The sequence below is a fragment of the Saimiri boliviensis genome, chromosome 8 (assembly GCF_048565385.1).
Source record: "Saimiri boliviensis isolate mSaiBol1 chromosome 8, mSaiBol1.pri, whole genome shotgun sequence".
NCBI lineage: Eukaryota > Metazoa > Chordata > Mammalia > Primates > Cebidae > Saimiri > Saimiri boliviensis.
In genome coordinates this window covers 91,266,572-91,280,318 of record NC_133456.1, presented here as the reverse complement: position 1 = coordinate 91,280,318, position 13,747 = coordinate 91,266,572, and the positions used below count along the sequence as shown (strand labels likewise).

General features: G+C 42.1%; 1 protein-coding gene and 1 pseudogene across 14 annotated transcripts in view; one reads left to right on the top strand and one right to left on the bottom strand.

Annotated features, from left to right (window-relative positions):
- Positions 1 to 13,747, top strand: part of ITPR1 (inositol 1,4,5-trisphosphate receptor type 1) — a 353,358-nt gene that overhangs the window by 73,352 nt on the left and 266,259 nt on the right. The window lies entirely within an intron of this gene.
- LOC120367651 (U7 small nuclear RNA) lies at positions 2,158 to 2,204 on the bottom strand (annotated as a pseudogene).

Sequence of the window (13,747 nt, the reverse complement as noted above, 5' to 3'; positions counted from 1 at the left end):
AACTGATTCAAAAAAAAAATATGTCAGATGCCTGCAGTGCACTGTGCCCCATGCTACGCACTGTAGATAGTGTTGAGACAAATGTAGTCTCTGCCCTCACAGAACTTACACTCTAGTGGAGTGAGACAAACACCAGGAGGCAAATAATACATAATAAACAAGATTACAGAGGAGAGTGATAAATGCTGCAAAGAATATAAAATAAGGAGGACGTGATGCAGCATGACTGGGGGTGGGATGGGTGGGCCAGCCCTAGATAAGGTAGTGAGGGAGATCTTCTGGAGGAGGTAACATAGTGGTTGGCACACGTTTAGGAAGAGCTGGTCATGTGTATCTTTGGGGAAATGGTATGCTAGCGTCAGGAACAACAAGGGTAAGAGCTTTGGGTGTAATGATGTGGGTACGTCCAGTGTTGGAGAAACAGGAAGAAGGCTGAACAGCAGGGAGCCAATTGGTGTGTCTTGGCCCATGCACATCTCAGGGAGTAATCCAGACCATGTAAAAATTACCTTGTTCGCTAGGTGTCACATTTGTAATCCCAGCACTTCGAAAGGCCAAGGCAGGAGGATTGCTTGAAACCAGGAGTTCAAGACCAGCCTGGGCAACAAAGGGAGATCTTACCTTTACAAAGAATACAAAAAAATTAGGTGGGCATGGTGATGCACACCTGTGGTCCCAGCTGCTCGGGAGGTGGAGGCAGGAGGATTTCTTAAGCCTAGGAGGCTGAGGCTGCAGTGAGCTGTGATCATACCACTGCACTGCAGGCTGGGTAACAGAACAAGACTGTCTCAAAAAAAAAAAAAAAAGCAGTTTGTCCTCTCTGTATGCATATTGTGAGTTATTACATAAGTTGGGTTTTTATAAGCCACATAAAGTTGGAGTGATTAAAATTTGATTTCCTAGCAAATTACAGAGTGCTTGTTTCTGGCACCCTGAGTTGTGTTGATGTCCAGCGTTCCCTTTCCTTTACTCTCTCTGGCGTCAAGAGTGAATGGTGCTAGATAACCATGAACCCACCAAATCCCAAACACAAGCACACTGGTCTCTGGAGACACACAAGACCAGTGTGCTTGTGTTTCAGATTTGGTGGGTTCATGGTTGTTTATTAAACAAAACTGATACTATTTTGAGGTTTTATTAGTTTGCTAGGATTGCTGCAACAAAGTTCCACAAGCTGGATGACTTGAATGACAGAAATTTATTATCTCACTTAAGAAGGTACTAACCTTGCTGCTGACACTTTAATTTTTTTTTTTTTTTTTTTTTTTTTGAGGCAGAGTCTTGCTCTGTCCCGTAGGCTGGAGTGCAGTGGTGAGCTCTCAGCTCACTACAACCTCTGCCTCCCAGGTTCAAGTGATTCTCCTGCCTCCGCCGCCTGAGTAGCTGGAATTACAGGTGTGTGCCACCACAACCAGCTAATTTTTGTATTTTTAATTGAGATGGGGTTTCACCATGTTGGTCAGGCTGATCTTTAACTTCGGTCCTCATGGTCCACCTGCCTTGGCCTCCCAAAGTGCTGGGATTACAGGTGTGAACCACCGCACCTGGCTGGGGTTGGTTCCTTCTGAAGGCATAGGAAGAAATCCATCCTGCCTCTTGCCTAGCTCCTGGTGGTTGGCTGGCAGTCTTTGATGTTCCTTGGTTCTGCTCTGTTTCCTCTGTCTCCGCCTTCATGTTTGCACATGTTCTTTGTGCAGGTGTGGCCTTCTCCAAATTAATTTTTTTTATAAGAACCTGAGTCATGTTGGATAGGTCCCACCTCATTTCATTATGACCTCATCTTAACTAATGACACCTGTAATGAACAAATTACCAAATAAGTCACATTCTGCATGTTTTGGTCCTCCTGAAATTCCTATCTTGAAACCTGATAACCAAGGTAATGTTAGGAGCTGGGGCCTTTGAGAGGTGATGGGGATGAGTGCCCCCTCTTTCCTCCCACCATGGGAGGATGCAGCAAGAGAGAAGTGGGTCCTTACCTGACTCTGAATCTGCTGGCACCTTGATCTTGGACTTCCAGGCCTTCAGAACTCTGAGAAATGCATTTCTGTTATTTATGGGCCACTTAATTCATGGTATTTTGTTACAGCTCCCTGAACCAACTAAGACACTTTGTGAGCTACTTATGGTTAGGACTTCAACACTGAAGTTTTAAAAAGGGCTTTTCAGCAGCTAGACAAATTCTAAAAGAGCTGTAATCTCAGCATAGGAATTTTAGGGATGGGGACACAGTTCAGCCCATAAAAGAGATACATATGATTTGGCTACATTAATTGTCTCTCACAAATGAAAATACGGACAATACCTGCAAACATTTTGAAGCTGTTTAACCCATTTTTTTGCTTACGCACCTGGAAGCCACAGCCCCCTTTTGGTTTAATAGCAGCAGTGTGTACTGAGCACTGGCAGGCTCCTCTGTGATAAGATCTTGAATGTGTCACCTTGTTGATTCCTCATAAGCACCCTCTGTAGTTTGTTCTGTAAGCAGCCTCTCCTGACAATTGAGGGAACTGAGGCTTAGTTCCAGAAGAAACTTTCAGCTCATTACCACATCAGCCCTAGTTTCAGCATTATTTTTCTTACTGATTTTAAACTGCTAGAGTTGATAGAAGAGTCACAACCACTAGCACTGGAGCCTGCCCTAACCACTAATAGCACCTCCAGGTAAAAGGTTTCTTATTGTAAGGTTAGTTTCTTATCTTCCTGATTCTGCCACCTGATCCATTCAGTGCCTTGCTTGTTCTTTATCCCTGAAAGAGCTTATGTAATATGCAGCAGTACTGAGAAGATTAATTAGTTAATATTTGTGAAGCACTTTGAAGATGAAAATCTCATGATCACTTAAATTAAATTTTGCCTCCTGGTGCCAAGAAATAAACAGTCTTTCTCTTTCCTGCTTGGGGTCAGCATCTCCCCTTGGCACGGAGGAGAGTGTGTTCCCACAGAGAACAGTGTATATTGATTCTCTCCCCAAGACAAAGATCGGAATGGCTACCAATTCTCTTTTGAACTGGATTAGATCTTGCAAACGATTGAGCTGTTGACTCTCTGCTAAGTAGAAATGTGATTGCTATTGAAATAGAATTAAAATTTTAACTTCTAGGGAATTAAATTGAGTGCAACTTCAGAAATTTGGAGATGAATGTCCAAGTGGTTTGAACAGCGATGTTCATGTTCCACTGAGTATATTAACATCAAAGCGATATTGATGTTTGAAAACGTTAGGCTACAGTTGTTTCCTTGTTCTTTTCATTTATTGCCATTTTGACCTAAGGTTTGTGCCAGGAAGTTCAGCTTCAGTCCTAATGAATCTGAGTGGCGTAATGCTGGCCCCGTCTTGCCCATTGCTTTTCCTGGTAGCCAAGTCCCTGTACGATGAGCTGTAACATATCCTCAAATGAACTGCATAAGAGTGTGTTGGAGATGGAGAGGAGATCTATAAATTCAGAGGACAAATAAATCAAAAAGTCAATGACTTGTAAGAATTTGTAAGCCAAATTTGGAGTGAAATTGGAAAGTGAACCTCAGACATTTCCAAGGCCGTATTCATTCCTTCTTTTGTTGGATAGATCTTCTAAGAGCCACCCTCAACTCATGAGTGCAATAATTGCTTTTCAAATTGACAGTTACCTTGATGAACCTTGACTTTATGTACAAATAGTAGTTTGTTGCACAGGAGTTGTTTTCCCAGAATTTATTGATCTTTATTCCAGTCTCTACTATGAGCAAACCTCTCTCTATTGAATCAACTCTTAGAATCTCAGCTCTGAATAAATAAAGAGCTTAAAGGTAAGGAATACATGGGTCAGTTCAGCCAAGTGAGGCTAGGTAGAATCAGAGTTGAAAGCCAGGTCAGAGTTGAGAATGGTGAGAAATAATCAGGACTGTTTGACCCAGGAATGCATGAACGGACACACACACACACACACACACACACACACACACACACACAGGCACACATGCTTAAACACACTGCAAAATAGAGGCGTTTCCCAGGTTTCTAACCTCCTGAATGCAATGCAGATTCTTTGCGCTACCTTCCCTTCATTGTTCCCATGCAGCTCTGGCCTGTAATCAGCCCAACCTGGGCCTTGGCTAGTACCAGATATTCTGCTGGCACAGAGAGCAATCAGGACCAGTTTCCCTTCTCTTCATTTCTTCCTTAGGAGAGTTGAGTGTTTCTCATGTCCTCTTCCCTCTCTCTTTCTCTGTTCGGCTTAGGCAATCCTCCATTCTGCAGTCTTTATCCTAGGTGTGTATCTTGAGAGATAATGTAGTGTTGATTAAGACTGCCTGAGTTGAATCCTTGCTGTGCCACTTACAAGTCTGGCCTAAAGAGAGGCATTTAATCTCTTTGCCTCAGTTTTCCCATCTGTAAAATGGGGATGATAATACCTATTACATTGCAATGTGAGAATTGAACAAGTTGATATGTGGAAAGCTCTTAGTGTGTGGTCTGTAATGTGTTTAGTTACGATTAACTAAAGAGAAGTGGAGTATCCCCTTCAGTTCTTACCTGGCTAAAATTGGACAATTTCATACTTTGTTGTCATTGTTTTTCTTTAGCTCTTACTCTTTCTTATCCATTTCTGTAGCACTAGTGATAAGGAGAAAAGACGTGATTGCTAATAGAGTAATTCCTTGTTGAATTTGAGTAATGCTCCAGGTTGGAGGGGGGAAGATAAAGCCTAAGAGATCAATTCAGTTTTCTTGTGACTTAATTTTTTGTGGGAAAAGAGACATGTTGATAATGGCTTGTAGTATAACATAGAACATGCTAGACTCCAAATCCAAACAGAGATTAGAGATAGGCAAACAAAGATGATAGTCAACCATGGGCAGTGGGCTTTGGGGCTGGGGTGAGTCATGGAGGGCTTCACAGAGGACATGACACTTTTTGTCTTTTTTTTTTTTTTTTTAAATCCTGAGACACAGTCTTGTTTGTCACCCAGGCTGTAGTGCCGTGCTGCCATAGCAGCTCACTGCAACCTCGTCCTCCTGGTCTCAAGTGATCCTCCCACCTCAGCTTCGCGAGTAGCTGGGAGTATAGGTATATGCCACGCCTGGCTAATGTTTTTGTACTTCTAGTAGAGACAAGGTTTCACCATGTTGCCCAGGTTGGTCTTGAATTCCTGAGCTCAAGCGATCCACCTGCCCTGGCCTCCCACAGTGTTGGAGGTTACATTCGTGAGCCACCATGCCCTGCCTTGAGCTAGTTCTTAAAGGCGTGAGAGGTTCATTGATAGACCCTATCAGGACTCCCAGTAAGTTAAATAATTAAGGTGAGAGTGCGGCTCATTAGATTTATCAGGTATTTATCAGGTATGTGGTCACTGGAAATCTATGCCAAAGTCACTGAGGTGGGGTGGGATTGGGGGAGCCTGAAGACGAAGACCTGAGAAGAGAAGGAGATTAAGAGTCTGTGATTTTTATATAGTTGGGCCCTGGAGGCCAGGGTTGTTAGACACAGTTTGCGGTAAAACTTTCTGGTAGCTATTGATGTTGTTTCAGAGAACCTCAGAAGACAAAATTAAAAACTTAGATGTGAGCTGAGACAAAGTAAAAACTAGGCGTACTCTACTGCTGAGATCCTTACTGTCTTTTAGGATCGCAGGCTTTCACCTTCTTCTATTTTAACTTCTGTTTTATTCTTCCCTTTGGCTTCCACTCACTTCCAGTCCACAGAGCTTTCCTGAACACCTATTATGTGCCACGTACCAGGGGATCCCAAGTTAGGTTAAGGCATAATTTCTTCCTTGGAGCTGACCTCACCCAAAAGGGGAAGATAGTCATGTGAAGAACTAATTGTATGGAGTGCAGCTGGTAACATAAAAAGCTGTGTAGGAAGAGGAAGTGTGTCTGGGCTAAGAAGGCAGGGATGGCTTCAAGGTCTTGAAGGTTTTGCCACATGGATAGATAGTGACCAGGTGGACAGAGGCACTCCAGCGAAGGTAACGTAGCCTGCAAAATCAAGGAGATGTGGAAGGCCATAGTTTGAGTGAAGAATGAGCCATGTTGTGTGGCTGGAATAGAGGGAGCCAGGTGTCAGTCAGGTAGGATTCCAGAAGAGGCTGAAAATGTTGACGAGGGCTCTATGAGTATATTAGGCTTTTCTTGCATTGCTATAAAGAAATATCTCTGAGACTGGGCGATTTATAAAGAAGAGAGGTTTAATGGGCTCGCAGCTCTGCAGGCTGTGTAAATATGGTGCTGGCATGTGCTCAGCTTTTTGGGAGGCCTCAGGGAACTTTTAGTCATGGTGGAAAGTGTATCACGTGGCAAAAGAGCAGGAGGAGAATGGGGAGCACGTCATACGCTCTAAAATGATCAGATCTTTTGAGAACTCACTCCATTCATCACTTCCCACCAGGCCTCACCCCTCACTGAGAATCGCATTTCGGCTTGAGATTTGTGTGGAGACAATTATCAATATCTAAACTTTATGAATGGGACAGGTTCTTTTATGCTCTCTTTATCTTGTAGAATCCAGGGATCCCATGAAAGGTTTTAAGCTGGAAAATGACATCATTAAATTTACCTTTCTTTAATGTTAAAGCAAGTTAATTTCAGTGACAGTGCAGAAGATGTGTTTTCTTATATTTAGCCATATAAAATATATTTGATTTTTAAAACATTAATTTCTAGTATTCTAACAGTATATCAGTACTTTTTTTTTTTTTTTTTTTGAGACGGAGTTTCGCGCTTGTTACCCAGGCTGGAGTGCAATGGCGCGATCTCGGCTCACCGCAACCTCCGCCTCCTGGGCTCAGGCAATTCTCCTGCCTCAGCCTCCCGAGTAGCTGGGATTACAGGCACGTGCCACCATGCCCAGCTAATTTTTTGCACTTTTAGTAGAGACGGGGTTTCACCATGTTGACCAGGATGGTCTTGATCTCTTGATCTCGTGATCCACCCGCCTCGGCCTCCCAAAGTGCTGGGATTACAGGCTTGAGCCACCGCGCCCGGCATAACAGTACTTTTATAGGTTTATAAACAAATGATGTTTTATGTTTTTATAAGTGAGATCATTTTTGTGACTATCCTTTCTATGGAAAAATGAATATTGAGTGTCAACAAACAAAATGGTGTGTGACAAGCTTGTGCATTGCTGATCTTCTGTGTTGGCCTCATCCATAAACTAAAGGCTCTTAAACTCAAATCTCTGAAGCCTTTCAGAAATACCTTTTCCTTTCTTTTTGTATACTAAGAGGGATCATGGAACCTATGATCTAAAAACTGGATAGCAATGATGCCATGTGTTTGCAAGCATAGGTAACACAGCTGTTGTAGAGATGTCTTTAAAAGGGTACATGAGTATTTTGGTGTTTGAGAATAGGTCTTCCAGCTTGTCATGGGAGTTGCATAGTTTTAGAAATCAGTTCTTAACCTTAAACTTTGTTCACACTGAACTCTAGAATAGCTGTGGTTTTTGAAGACCAGCTGTTGAATGCATTTATGCATATTTAATTTTTTTGAATGGCTGCTTAAGATCTAAGACAATTATATTCAGGTTCATGGAAAGAGCTTCTTGTGGAAGTTTAACATTGTTAAACTGTTGGTTGATGGAGGGCTGGTATTTACTAATACTCTTGAGTTAATGAGTCCCAAGTATAAAAGCCACAGTTGTGCTACCTTTCACTTTGAAGCATTGTATATTTTTACACTCATACTTTGAGGCTTACTATTTCAATATAGAAAACAAATACAGATACTGAAAGAAAATGACTAGATTTCAAACTTTATCTGAGGCAAATGTGAGGTCATTAGTTAGAATTCCTTCAAACTTCTTAAGTTCCTGAGCCTTATGATATTATCAAATTAATATCTGGGCACGCTATTGAAATATTAATTTCAGTTCATCATGAGTGTTTGCACTTCTCATAAAATAGCCATTTCTGTGTTAAAAATTTCTTATAATCTTTGAATCGCATTTAAGAAAGCAGTGATAATGTGAGTGTATTTAAAATCATCCTCTAAGTAATACTTTCGGAAGCCAGTGTATAGTCTGACCTAACAGGTACAAGGAGACCATGTAATCACTCACTGAAGATGAATGATGTTTTTATGCTGCAAGAATTAAAGATTGTTTCTTTTTTTTTTTTTTGAGACGGAGTTTCGCTCTTGTTACCCAGGCTGGAGTGCAATGGCGCCATCTTGGCTCACCGCAACCTCCGCCTCCTGGGTTCAGGCAATTCTCCTGCCTCAGCCTCCTGAGTAGCTGGGATTACAGGCACGAGCCACCATGCCCAGCTAATTTTTTGTATTTTTAGTAGAGACGGGGTTTCACCATGTTGACCGGGATGGTCTCGATCTCTTGACCTCGTGATCCACCCGCCTCGGCCTCCCAAAGTGCTGGGATTACAGGCTTGAGCCACCGTGCCCGGCAAAGATTGTTTCTTAAAACAAAATGAGAGACTGCTTTTTTAGTTTTTAACCACCTGTACAGAGAATCTGAATGCCTGATAACCTTCTGTATTATTTTGCTTATTTATATAATTATTTTACAATAAATCTTAAAATGACATTTGATTCTACAGTGGCTGTGGATAGATCAAGCACATTCTGTATAATCTAGATTTTTTTGAAGCTCCCTTTTCTTGCTCTATCAATTACATTCTGCCCATATTTGGCCATTTTGGAGAGCCAAGTTTTCCTCACATATTAGTGGTGATAACTGGATAAAAAAAGGTCGATCAAATCCAAGTGTGTTTTTATATACGATACATCGGTTATCTTTGCCACACAGCAGTTCCAAAACCTCAGGCACACACAACAAGAAGTGTTTTTTGCATGTGTGTCTGGGGTCACAGAGGTTCTGCTGATCGTGGGTGAGCTTGCCCGTGTGCCTGAGGGTTGGCTTGCTGTTGGACTGGGTGAGGTGACTGAATGACTTGGCTCCGCGCTGTCTGTCACTCTCCAGCAGCTGTGGCAATGACAGTGGCTCTAGAGAGCAAGCCCAGTGCACAAGTCCATGAAGCCTTTGCTTGCATCATGTCTGCTGACCAAAGCGTGTCTCTTTGGGCTGAGCTAAAAGTCAAGGGGCAGAGCTGGCCAGCCCACCTATGGTAAATCGGCACTGCAAAACTTCATGTCAGAGGACATGGATACAGGGAGGAGTGAGGAGCTTGGGTGCTAAATGATGTAATTCACCACACAGATTTAAAATTTTTATTGATAAGTAATTAATTTCACTTCCTTTCTCTCTCTCTCTTTCCTCTCTTTCTCTCTCTCTCTCTTTTTTTTTGAGAAAGGCTTTTGCTCTGTCACCCTCGCTGCAGTGCAGTGGCATTATCACAGCTAACTGCAGCCTTGACCTCTTGGGCTCAAGCAATCCTCCCACCTCAGTCTCCCAAGTAGCTGGGACTATAGACATGTGTTACCATGCCTGGTTAAGTTTTTAAAATGTTATGTAGAGTTGTTACGTTGCCTAGGCTGGTCTCAAACTCCTGGGCTCCAGCAGTCCTCCCACCTCGGCCTCCAAAAGTGCTGGGATTATAGGTGTGAGCCACTCCATCCAGCCTGATTTCCTATCTTACCTACACTTGTGTTGTCTCCCTTCTTTGGGCCTTCATCAGGGAATATTTGGTGGTAAAGAACAGAAACCCACTCAAGTTGCTTGAGGATTACTATAAACAGACCAGGCGAGCTCACAGGCCTATTAAAATAGGGAACCAAGAATGGGCAGGTATCACCAGAACTGGGACTGCTAGATGTTTGCCTTTGAGACCCTTCTTGCATCTCTGCTCCTCTCTGTTTCTCCCCCTCTGCTTTCCTCCCCACTCTCATGACCCATTGTGGCCACATCACTTTTAATTTTTATCAGTTTTGTGACTCACACACCTACAATGAATTTAGGGATATGAATTAGACCTCACCGTCTGGGTCTAATTCATATCCCTAAATCCTAGCTCATGGATTCATTATTCCTAAGTCTACTTGTGAGTTTCCTAGGGCTGAGTGCTGTCTTCATCTCTTTCTTTGTGTTGCTTGCTGAGCTGGTCCAGTCCTATGACTTTAAATGCTGTCTTGATGCTGATGACTCATAAGTTTCTGTCTTCAGCCTAGACTTCTCCCTTGAACTCCAGACTCACACACATTACATCTGATTCCACATCTCCATTTGCATATATCTCGGAGGCATCTCAAACTTACACCCAGTATAGACCACTTGATTTCCTCCTCACAAACCTGTCTTTCCCAGTCTTTTCTAAGTAAATGGAAATTTCAGTTTTCCAGTTATTTAAGCCTTGGAATCAAATCTTTAAATATTAATACTTTAAAATTACATGCATAAGAGAAGGCAAACTTGAAAGCTTCATATGACACTGATGAAGTGAAATAGGTCTTTAATGTCTTGCTAATTAGGATGCTTCATATTTTTATTTCCTAATATCACAAGCACAATAGATCATGTGAGTTTCATTTTTAAAAAATTGTGGTAAAAATACATAATACAAAATTTACCATCTTAACCATTTTTAAGTGTAAAGTTCAATAGTGTTAGGCATATTCACATTGTTGTAAGAGATCTCCAGAACTTTTTCATATTGCAAATCTGAGACTCTGTTCCCATTAAACAATAACTCCCCTTTTCCCAGTCCCTAGTAACTACCATTCTATGTTCGTTGTTTTTTTTTTTTTTTTTTTTTTTTTGAGACGGAGTTTCGCTCTTGTTACCCAGGCTGGAGTGCAATGGTGTGATCTTGGCTCACCGCAACCTCCGCCTCCTGGGTTCAGGCAATTCTCCTGCCTCAGCCTCCTGAGTAGCTGGGATTACAGGCATGCGCCACCATGCCCAGCTAATTTTTTGTATTTTTAGTAGAGATGGGGTTTCACCATGTTAGCCAGGATGGTCTCGATATCTTGACCTTGTGATCCACCCGCCTCGGCCTCCCAAAGTGCTGGGATTACAGGCGTGAGCCACCGCGCCCGGCCCATTCTATGTTCTTGACTACTTTAGATACCTCATATAAGTGGAGTCATACTGTATTTGTGTTTTTGTGATTGGCTTATTTCACGTAGCAGAATGCCATAATAGTTCATTAATGTTGTAGCATGTAACATGATTTTTCCTTCCTTTTTAAGGTGAAATAATACTGCATTGTCTGTGTATAACACATTTGGTTTATCCATTCATTCATCAGTGGGCATCTGGGTTGCCTCTGTTTTTTTTTTTTTTTTTGAGACAGAGTCTCCCTCTGTCACCAGGCTGGAGTGCAGTGGCACAATCTCGGCTAACTGCAACCTCCGCCTCCCGGGTTCAAGCAATTCTCCTGCCTCAGCCTCTCTAGTAGCTGGGACTATAGGTGCGCGCCACCACACCCAGCTAATTTTTGTATTTATTTTAGTAGAGACGGGGTTTCACCATGTTGGCCAGAATGGCCTGGATCTCTTGAGCTCATGATCTCCCTGCCTGGGCCTCCCAAAGTACTGGGATTACAGGCATTAGCCACTGTGCACAGCCTCTAACTTTCGACTGTTGTGCTTAGTGCTGCTATGACCATGGATGTGCAAATCTCTTTGAGACCCTGCTTTTAATTTCTTTGACTATATACCAGATTCGGAATTACTGGATTATTTAGTAGCTCTGCTTTTAATTTTTTGAGGAACCCCCATACTGTTTTCCATAACAGTTGTTTCATTTTATAGTCTCACCAGCGTTGTACAACGGTTCTAATTTCTCCACATCTATCCAAACCTTGGGGCCTTTTTTGACTTCTCTCTCTCATGCCCTAATCTAGTACATCAGTAAATCTCTTGACTTAAATTTGAAATATATCCTACATCTGACTGCTTCTCATCTATGACTGTCACCCTTTTCCTAATCACCATTGACCCTTGTCTGGACCATGACACTAGTCTTCTAACCGATCTCCTGGTCTCAGTCCTTGCCCCCTGCAGTCTGATCTTCATGGAACAACCAGAGTAGTAATTGATGAATATCAGCTACATATTGTCATTCCTCTGCTTAAAACTTTCTAATGACTCCCATCACACACTGAGGATAAAATTCAAAGTTGTTTCCTTGGTTTACAATGTCTTAAAAATTCTCATTGCTTTACTCACTTGGCTGCAGACACACTGGTTTTTGTACTTGCTGTAAACACACTAAGATTGTCCTTGCCTCAGGGCCTTTCCGCTCAGTGTTTCTTCAACCTGGGTGGCTGTATTCACAGACGTCTGCCCTTCACAGAGGCCTTTCCAAACAGCATTCTCTAAAAAGGCACTCACGGTCAACTTTTTCTATGTTCTTACCCTGCTTTCTTTTTCTCTGAGCACTTGCCACTTTCTGACATCATATTGTGTTTATTTGTGACTTCTATGGCTGTTTCCCTCAAGAGAATTTAAACACCGTGAAGACAGGGATTCTGTCTCAGCATCTGGAAGAATGACGCTTAAAAGATGCTCAATAAATATTTATGAAATTAGTGTGTAAAACAGTATTTTGTAGCCTTGTTTTAAACAGCTTTGGCCATGGTGACAGAGGTACCCCACATACACATGGTGTCTCAGGTGGGGGTGGTTGCCCAGGAAAATGCCTGTTATCTGTCTACCATTTCTAGCCAGTTTCTCCAGCTAGAAATCATTTATGGGCTGTTGTTTTTCATGAGGTCTAAGTGGGAAAGTATAGATGCCTCATCTTCTTTTTTTATTCAGCCTCTTATTGAAACAAGCAATTCAGGGATTGATGGGAATTATTTGCTTCTGCCCTTTTGCTCCCAGATCATCCTTCCTGAATCTTGGCTGCTCCTTATTACCTCCAATCACATTTCCTGTTGTAATGGTAGGGCAGTGCCTCATTTGCACAATGAATACTGGAAATGGATTTTAAAGCATTATAGAGCAAAGCCAGAAATTCTTCCTGCAGGGGAGATGGTCGGTTGACAAGTCTGTGAATTATATAATAGAATCTCCTTTACCCTCCTTGTAAAATAGACCAAAATAACAAAAAACAATGGGCTTTTCTTCCTAGTTTGTTTGGGATCATACTGGTATCCTCCTGTATTTTGGGGCTCTGGGATTAGAATCATGTATAATAGCTTTGTTTTCCCCCGGCTGGATTTGTGATGAAGTTGTTCTGATGGAAACAGTCAGTTAATTCTAGAGGATCTGCACACGCTTGGTGAGCAGAGTACTTCTACCTTAAATGGTCTTCAATGCTGTGGGAGAGAGCTTCTGATGCGTCAGTCACAGTGATAATGTCATAGGATTGGAACATCAACGTTGCCTGTTCACGCCACTTGATGGCCTGGAGAAGACTGTTTTCGTCTTACTAGCCTGTTAGAAGCGATTAAAAGGGATCTGCAGGCTCTGGGGTCTTTGGATAGGTAGCCAGAGGTCTATCAATGGTGGGAGATTCAAAGATGATTGCAAATGCAGTCTTAGGGACACTCCCTCAGGCACTCACGTACCATTATGAAAATTCAGGTTCTCTGCTTATGATTTCTGTACTTTTCTGCATATATGTTATATTTTAGTGAAAAAGATTTTCTTAAGAAAACAAACCAACCATAGTTTCTACCTGCAAGAAGATCACCTGGTGGAGATATTCAAATAGAAGATCACACAGTAGCTTAGTGCCAGGATTAAGCAAAGCATATTATGGAAGCACAAATAAAAGAAATAAACTCGTCTTTGGGGGAGGATAGAGGAAAACCAGAGAGAAGGTTTAAATAGGATTTATCATCTTTTCCTGGTTTCCTCCATATAAAATAAGGATTTATATGAGGAACCAGAGTAAGTGGGT